Source organism: Gopherus flavomarginatus, chromosome 7 (genome assembly GCF_025201925.1).
Source record: "Gopherus flavomarginatus isolate rGopFla2 chromosome 7, rGopFla2.mat.asm, whole genome shotgun sequence".
In the NCBI taxonomy this organism is placed as follows: Eukaryota; Metazoa; Chordata; order Testudines; family Testudinidae; genus Gopherus; species Gopherus flavomarginatus.
In genome coordinates this window covers 103,753,129-103,762,425 of record NC_066623.1, presented here as the reverse complement: position 1 = coordinate 103,762,425, position 9,297 = coordinate 103,753,129, and positions in this window count along the sequence as shown.

Genomic DNA, 9,297 nt, shown 5'->3' with positions numbered 1-9,297 from the left:
ACAGAGCCCCTCACCTCCTTACCCCCGACTGACCTGTGCCCCTGCCCCTCAGAGTCCCTCACTCACCCCCCGACTGACCTGTGCCCCTGCCCCTCGCACAGCCCGTCCCTCCCCGCTCACTGACTCTGTCCCTCACCCTCCGCCCCTGGCTCAGCCCCGACTGTCCCCGCCGCCTCTCTGCTCCGAACCTGCGAGCCGGCTGCCCCCGGTAACTAGCAGGAACCCCACGCGATACCCTCCGGCCCGCCCCCGAGCCAGCCCCTTTCTCCTGATTGGCTGGGCCGCCGCACTCCGCTGTGAGGAGAGGGGAAGGCACCGGCCAATGGGAAGATAGGGAAGGGATCGGACCAGGCGCTGCGCGACCGGATTGGCTGGAGGCACAGCGCTCTGCCGCCAATGGGGGAGGGGCGCGGGCTCGGGGGTGGGAGGGGAGAGGAGTATTTGTGAGCGGGGGGTGGAAGGGGGGGCGGTGCCCCTCCTGGGTGGGCCGGGAGCGCCGGGGGGGGATGGGATGGGGAAGGCTGAGAGGGCTTTGGGGACGGGTCAGGGAGGTTGGGGGATGGGAAGGGCCCGGGGGGTTCGGAGTGGGAGAGCCAGGGGGCGTGGGGCCGGGGATGAAAGGGCCAGCGAGGTTTGGGGGATTTCAAGGCCCGGGGGCAGGCTGGAGTGGGGGGACCAGGAGATATGGGGATGGGGAGATATGCAGGGGGGCTTGGACAGGGCCAAGGGGGATTGGGGGACACGGAGGGCTGAGGGGAGGTTAGGTGCTGGGGTGGGGGGTTGGAATGGCAGAGCCAGGGACATGGGGATGGAGACTGGATAGGCTGGGCGGGTACCAGCTCAGGGTGAGGTGGGGTGATGACGCTGTATGTGGGGCAAACTGCTTCATGTGCTCCTCACAAGCCAGACAGACATCTCCCTGGGCCCCTCATGTGATGAATCCTTTGACACTAGCACAGGGAATCACCATGTGGCGGTGGTTTGAGCATTGCCCTCCTAAACCCAGGGCTGTGAGTTCAATCCTTGAAGGGGCCATTTGGGGATTTAGTTGGGGATTGCTCCTGCTTTGAGCAGGGGGTTAGACTAGATGACCACCTGAGGTTCCTTCTAACCCTGATATTCTATGATACTTAGAACATCCCTTATGCTATAGCAAGCTACCCCAGAGAAAACACTCCTGTCCTTGGCATGATGCCATGAAGTAGCAGCAAAACATCCCCAGGCTGTGCCTGTCTTTCCCCCCCAATGCCCAAACATGGGGTGTAGCATGTGACAGCCCAAAATGAGAAATTCACACACACACAAATGAATCGTGAGGCTACGTCTTCACTACCTGCCGTATCGGCAGGTAGCAATCGATTTCTCGGGATCTATATATCGCATCTCATCTAGATGCAGTATATCGATCCCCGAACGAGCTCCTGTCGACTCCGGAACTCCACCAACGCAAACTGTGGTAGCGGAGTCGACGGGGAGCCACGGACTTCGATCCCGTGCCGTGAGGACGGTAGGTAACTCGATCTAAGATACTTCGACTTCAGCTACGTTATTCATGTAGCTGAAGTTGCGTATCTTAGATCGATTTCCCCCCCCTAGTGTAGACCAGCCCTGTGAAACCTAAAATGCTATGGAATTCATTCCTTTAGCATAGCTCTCCACCCCTCGTAACCTCGCTGTAAAGATTTGCTATTCCTAACAATAATTTAACAACTAAAGTGGAGAGATGACATTTGTGTGGAATGTAGGGAACTTTGAGCTGAAAGGAGTGGTATCCCTTGAAATGAAAAACATTTAAAGTATGTGGCAGATGTGTCTCTAAACTAAAGCACAATGGTACAGCTCCATCAGGCAGTGACAGACTGCTGCTGCAGCACAGTGCCATCAGGTGGCGAGATGAAAGTTCATTATGCCAGTAGGCAGTATAATGATGCTGCATCAAAGCACCGCTGCAGCACGACATAGTGTCAAAACACTGTCACTTTCAGATACAGCACACTAATGTGATGTCAAACTGTGTCAACACTGTGCTGCAGCGTAATAATGTGGTATCAAAACATCATATTTGAACAGAAAGCAATGATGTGGTGTCAAAAAGTCACTATGACATGATGCATCACAGTAATGTGTCAAAAGGGACCAATTTTGAGTTTGAAACAAAATAGCATGTTTTGAGCATTGCGACTTTTAGTGTGAATATTTCTCCTGCTTTTATTAACTGTTTTGAGGTCCAATAAAAGATCATTGGTTTTATTAAAGTTGTACCAACTTTTAGTTAATGTTGTTGCCCAGGCATATATGGCAATATGAGTTGTGATATACACACTTTCATTTCTATGGAAAAGACATCAGAACAGCGCTGGGAAAGAACAGGCAGAGTTCTAATACCAGTTTTTCAAGAGTGGTCTGCAATTCCCAATGAGAACAGCTATTAGTGATTGTCTTTAAGAATAAACATGTTTTTCTTCCCCTTCTCTCACCTTGGGCCAAATTCAGCCTAGAGGTAAGTGGGTGTAATTCTCACTTTCACAAGAGAAGGATTAGCTCCTTTTGTCCACTGGTTAGAATGCTAACAAAACAAAAAACAAAATAGGTATAAACTCATAAATGTTCTCCATGAAAATTTTAGTAAAAGGCGAAAGGTAACTGAAATTAAACAGAGAGAAGTCTCTTGTCCACACTTGAAACAGGATACTCTAACAGTATTGAATGAACAGAAAGATAATCCTTGGACATAAGAACCAGCAAAAGAAGTTTTGAGTGACAACATAATTTATTTTTAAAGGGACACTATTGACTTCAATTTAAATACTATCTCTTGAAATTGTTTTATATATATATCCTTTAAAATTTGTTCATAATGTTTTTTCTGTTCTTCTGTTGTTGTTTTTAAGGCCCTATCCAGCAAAGGGGAATAGATGGGCCCAAGAGTACAACACAAAACACTGCTTTGAGACCGGACATGCAATTGACCATTAATCTAACAGTGAAATGGACTAAACACAGAGCAATGTCAAATGCACAAAGTAAAGGAACTGATGAAATAGAGACAATATTTTTCATGCCAGCTTTTTTCAGTTTTAGTAATGTTAGGTGTTACTTGTAAGAATGGTAGATAAAACAAAATTCAGACAGAAATCTAATTTTCAAGTCCACAATCTTCTTTTGGTGTCTTCTACAAAAGTAAAAATTCTAAATTTGATTAGTCAATCAATTTACTTTGTGGCCAACGAAACACTGATTGCTCTTGTAATTTTATATAGTACTCCCAACGTTTAGGGAATAGGATTTATTAGCATACAAAAACTCTTACGAAAAAAGAATGAAAAGATTGGGACTGTTTACATTAGAATATAAATCCTTTGACTTCAGAGCATAATCCAACCTCAAAATAATTTTCCAGAACTGCCTATCACAGTGCACCTTGCAGTATCCTTTCAGGCAGCTGGTACTGGTCACTCAGAAACAGGATACTGGATTAGATGGACCACTTATCTGATGCACTATGGTAATTTCTGTATAACAGGCTCCCCTTGCTGTCTGCTTCACCACAGAGCACTGAGCAGGATTGAAAGGGATATTTTTAAATCTTCTGTTTAGCCATGTTTGAGTCTCCACCCTAGTGAGAAAAGATTAAAACCGTATAAAAATCATGTATAAACCAGTCTCAATAATTGTATAGTTCAGTTTATGAAAAGATGCTCGCTGTTGTGCAAGAAGAATCTGTTTCTGGCAGGTGTGTGGGAATCAGAAGAATGGTGCAAAGCTACGTATATTTCATTGGCTCAGAAGAGAAGTCTGTTGGAGCATGAAGGCTAAATGAGCCATTCTGTATGGGACTAAAGGGCTGAGACATGTCATTCTAGATTTGATCTGGAGGAAGACAGGCATCCTGAGCAGATTTTTAACACATGATTTCAGAGAGAGATCAGGTTTCAAGTTAAAGACTTTAATGAAAAAAATATGGTGGAATATAATCAACCATTCTATAAGCCAGTTACTATTATTCCTTACAACAAAATTCCAGAGTAATGGCAAACAATCCTGTACCAATATGATTATAAAATGTAGTGGTTTGGACTATTTCCGTAGAATAGCATAGCCAGTCATTTTTACACTAACTAGGAATTTAGAACTAACTTGTATGATGAAGCAGGGCTGAGCTAGGAAGGAGGAGCAAGTGCCATACCTGGGTGTTAGTTACCTGGCAACATTACTGAGTAAGGGATAACAGCACCAGAGGAGTTAGGGTCGTTATGCCGTTTAAAAGGTGCCAGAGCTATACAGTGTGCCTGGGGATAAGGCCAAGATAAGACCTGGGAATGCTTAGGAGAGATAAGGAATGTCTCATACACAGGTGCACAAGGGGTAGAATGTGTCCCTGCTCCCTTTCCTCACCCTAATGCACATGTGCAGGGGCCAGCATAATTAAGGAGATTTTCAAAGGCACAAATGTGTTCGGTGTCCAATACCCATTGACTTTCAGTGGCAATTGGGCACTCGATTGCCCTTTTGAAAATCTCCCCCTTAGATTTTATGTGAAAAGAATATTATCTGTTGGATGTTGCTCAGTCACCCTGATATCTAGACATTTACTAATAACTAACTTCAGGAAGACATTTACAAATAAATTATTGCTGGATATTAAGATATCAGTCTTGCATGGTTCCTATCACCTGACATGTTCTGCAAATATTTCAAGTTAGGGAATAGAAGCAACAACTTTTGGTGAGGAGCGCCTGAGGGTCAAGTGTCATAATCACATTTAGTGTTGAGTGTCAGAAACTCCATTTTACTGGCAGACCACTGTACTGGACAATCACTTTCTAGAATGTTAGCAGTCTCCAGATGGTATTCAGAGAGGGTGAAATTCATCCCTCTGTAGAGAGTTTGGATAAGGTCCACCGCATCACTTGACCCCTACTTAACTTTCTCATTATAGGCTTGACTGGGACATAATTGATAAGGAATGTCTGGTTTGAGCTCTTTGCACTGGGAAGAATTTAATCTGAAGAAAAGGATAGTTTAGTGCAGAGGTGGGCAAACTATGGCCCGCGAGCCACATCCATCCCGCGGGACCATCCTGCCCAGTCCCGGAATTTCTGGCCTAGGAGGCTAGCCCCTGGTCCCTACCCCACGGTCCCCCCTCCTCCGCAGCCTCTGCTTGCTAGCTCTGCCGCCGGTGCAGTGCTCTGGGGGGCGGGACTGTGAGGTCCTGGGGCAGCGCAGCTGCACAGCTCAGCCTGACCTGGTGCTCTGTGCTGCGTGGTGGTGGTAGCGGCAGTGGTGTGGCCCAGCTCTGGCCAGGCAGTGCGGCTGTTGCGCCCGCCAGGCACTGGTGCTCCAGGCAGTGTGGTAAGGGAGCAGGGGGTGGGGATTGGATAGAGGGCAGGGGAGTTCGGGGTGGTGGACAGGGGGCCAGGGTGTGGAAAGTGGTCCGGGCGGTCGGGGGCGGGAACAGGGGGTTGACTGGGGGCAGGGGTCAAAGGGGGCAGTCAGGGGGGAGGAGGGGTTGGATGAGGCGGCAGGGGGCAGTCAGGGGCAAGAGTTCCAGAGGCAGTCAGGGGACAGGGAGAAGGGGTGGTTGGATGGGCAGAGGTCGGGGAGCCGTTAGGAATGAGAGGAGGGTTTAGATGGGGCAGCGGAGGTCTAGGGGCAGTCAGGGGACAGGGAGCAGGGGTGTGTGGATGGGACAGGGGTCCCAGAGGGGCCATCAGGGAACGGGGGGTTTGGATGGAGCAGGAGTCCTGGGGGGGCAGATAGGAGGTGGGGGCCGGGCCACGACCCCCTCCCCTAACCGGCCCTCCATACAATTTACGAAACACGATGCGGCCCTCAGGCCAAAAGTTTGCCCACCCTGGTCTAGTGGTTTGAACACAGACCAGAGAACCAAGCATTCTTGAGTTACAGTTTCAGCTGTGACACTGAATCCTTTTGGGATCTTATGCAAATCACTTCACTTCATAGCTCTGGTTTCTGAATCTGTGAAAGAGAGGATAATAATACTTCCCATCTCACAATGGTGTTAGTATGAGGCCTTATTAATTACCTGGAGTGGGCAAAGTATTATATAAATGGAACCATATATTTGGATTATCAACCAAGCATCAATTGCATAATAAGATGGCATGATCAGTGCTGATTTGGATATAGCTGCTGCTGTAGGGGTCACATTCATTGTGTGAGGAGGAAGCAGATGTATAATGTGAAATAAAATTTTGAAGTTTAGCAAACCCCTGCGTTTGGCAAATGCTTTGGTGGCTCAGCACCGTAGGTCAGGAAGCAAGGTCAGCTAACGGTCAGAACTTTCACAGAGCTACTGAAATAAACATGCTGCGGAACTTCCTAGAGCTTTTGTGGATTGTCTCTAAAGTTTATTAAATGCAGCTTTACAACGGCCTGTGAAAAGACACACTGTCTGGGGTTTATAAAAAAAATAACAAGTCAAAACAAAAAGCTGGGCTGGGAAAGAGATTTTGAGCCTCACTGCATTGTCACTGTGGGGTTGTGCCGCTAGCAGCAAAATAAAATGGCTGTGACCAATCATCACTCTGCATTAAACAGTTGGGAAGGAGGTCCGGAATCTAGTGCTACAGATGGACATCTACTGCATTTGGTATGTCATGCAGCACAGAGAGGTGTATGCGGCAGGAGATGGCCATGGTGGTTTCTTGGGGTGGCAATGAATTGAGAGTTGGTTTTTGGCCCCGTTGAGTCCTTGTATGCTGCTGTTCAGGAGTGAGCAGTGGCAGCAGCCATAGGGGAGGCTGTGATTGTTCCATCTTTTCCTGCATGAAGAGATGCCCAGTGAGATCTAGGAACTCAGTTAACACAAGCCCCACTCCCTCTGCACCCCAATGAGTCACCCACACCCGAATCCCCACCCTACCATGCCCTAACCAGTTGCACCTGGTTCCCCACCCCACTGAGCCGCTCTCCTCCAACATCTGGACCCCCCTCTGAGCTTCTCTTACTCAGGCCCCCCTGCTGAGCTCTATTCCCCCAAACCCAGACCCCCCTGCTGAGCCCCAACCACCTTCACCTGTACCCCTTTGCAGTATCCCATTACTGTTGCAACCAGAACCCCCCAGCAAGCCTCCAGCGCCCGGATCCCCCACTGAGTCACCCACACCCAGATTGCCCCACACAGAACCCTCTCAACCTACACCTGGATCCTCCCACGCTAAACCCATCAACACTTGGATCCTGCCTTGCTGAGCCTTCCTGCCCACACCTGGTGCACCTGGCATGGAGGGGCAGGGCCCTGGGGTGTTTCTGGGGATGGCCCGGTCCTTGCACTGTGTTAGGGTTGGGTGCAGCCTCAGTATTGAGTCCGTGTCCTGAGTAGGGGGGAGCTGCACAGTGATCTCTCACCTCTGTGCAGTTAATGGCCTGTGCTTCCCAGTGCCACGCTGGAGACTCCACATTTATTTGACAAATAAAGTTTGCAGAATTTTAAAATACTGTGCACAGAATTTTTAATTTTTTGGTGCAGAATCCCCTCAGGAGTAGTTAGTGGATGGATCATGCACACACACTGGAGAATGATGGGATGTGTTGGCATGTGTTCTTTATGGTCTGAAGTGGTTCTACTGCTTTTTGGACTGTACACATCAGAGGAGGTGTCAAAATTACTACCTCTTTTGTAAAATTCTGTTTGGAAGCCTCTTATACCAATATTCAGTGAAATAACAATAATCCCTATACCTCCTACTACAATCACACAGTAGGGGGAACAATTTTTTCCCTTTCACCAGCAGTGGTGGAGTTGTTACTGACACAAAGCTTTAATGACTTAGAGCACTGGCCTTTTCTATAGAAACATTTTGTTCCTTCACGCATAGACCTGAAAATGCATCAACAATAATTAGGGGATGATTTTTTCATGGTGGTCACAGAAATTGTGAATTTGAATCATGTCCACGAAATCTTGGAAACGATGATCAAAACATTTTAGGCCCCCAACTGAGTGACATTGTGACTTGGTGGATGGGGTCGCAGTGCCACTAAGGTTTGCCCCATCTGCCACTGTCTCCATCTACGGAGGGGTGGACAGGCCAAACCTGAGTGGTGTGTGACACCGTGTGCCAGGTCGCAATGCCAAAGAACAGGGAGCCAGGCCCACTCCTGTTGAATAGAAGCTGAGGATGGAGTGAGCAAGCCTCCCTCTCCCTGGCCTCACCTTTCAACACCCCTCACTCTACTCTTGCGTATGTTGATGTAGCACAAACTACATTATTTGGTAACCTTTTCTGTCACTTAACTTCCCCACTCATACCTGTGCAGTGAAATTTACTAAAAATTTCAATGTCATAATCATTGCCTTAACAATAATGTCTTCCCAGAAGGCCTGTAGTGCATCTCTCCAGCACATATTAACACCTGTCATGCACTTCCTCAACAGAAGGGTTTTACTTGTACTGTTTCATTTAGGAATAAACCATGCTAGCATAACATTGAGATCGAGTCCCAAAGAAAGCCAGGAAGTATGGACCCTGCCTACCTGAGGTGTCAAATTCACCACTGCTTTAAGCAGGCACAACTCCAGTGGAGCTTGGCCCACTTATACCAGCAGTGAATTTGGCCCTCCGACTTTTAATCAGTGTTACAGAAAAGGTGCACCATTTGCATCCCTTATACAGGGTATTCAAATATATTTCACAGTCATTTTATAACCCTGTTAAGGAGGTAAAGCCCAAAGCTTCAAAGGTAATTTAGGCATCTAACTCTCATTGAAATCAATGAGAGTTAAGCACCTAGCTACCTGTGAGGATCTGGGTCGAAGCCTCTAACCTTGTTCTGAGGATGGGTCTTTTTAAGGTTGGCTGCATCAGCATTGTGGTAGTCTGATTTTGCACACAATTTCATAATACACTCATGCAACAGTGCAAATGCTTGCAGAGTGCCTGTTCCCAATCAGGAATGATTATACTGCTGTGTCAGTGAAAATAGTGCTGGGAAATCATATAGCCATGGTATGTCTATGGGCTAGGTACTATCGTATCACAGTAACCTGCTCCTTTGTGTTTCTGTGCTGCCCAAAATGAAATAAAATAAAATAAAATACATGGATATCAAGTGCTCCCTTGATACCCCTGTAATTTCTGAGTGCAGTTGAGAGGGTAAGGCTGAAGCTTGAAAGATTGCTTAGAATATCTGGATGATGTCAGTTTATTTAAACATTATTGGGCTAAATTTATTGCTGGTGTAACTCAATTGAATTCACTGGAGTTCCACAAGTATTGAATTTGGTCCATTTTCCCTATTATTTAGCAAGTATTATTATAATTATTTGTATTA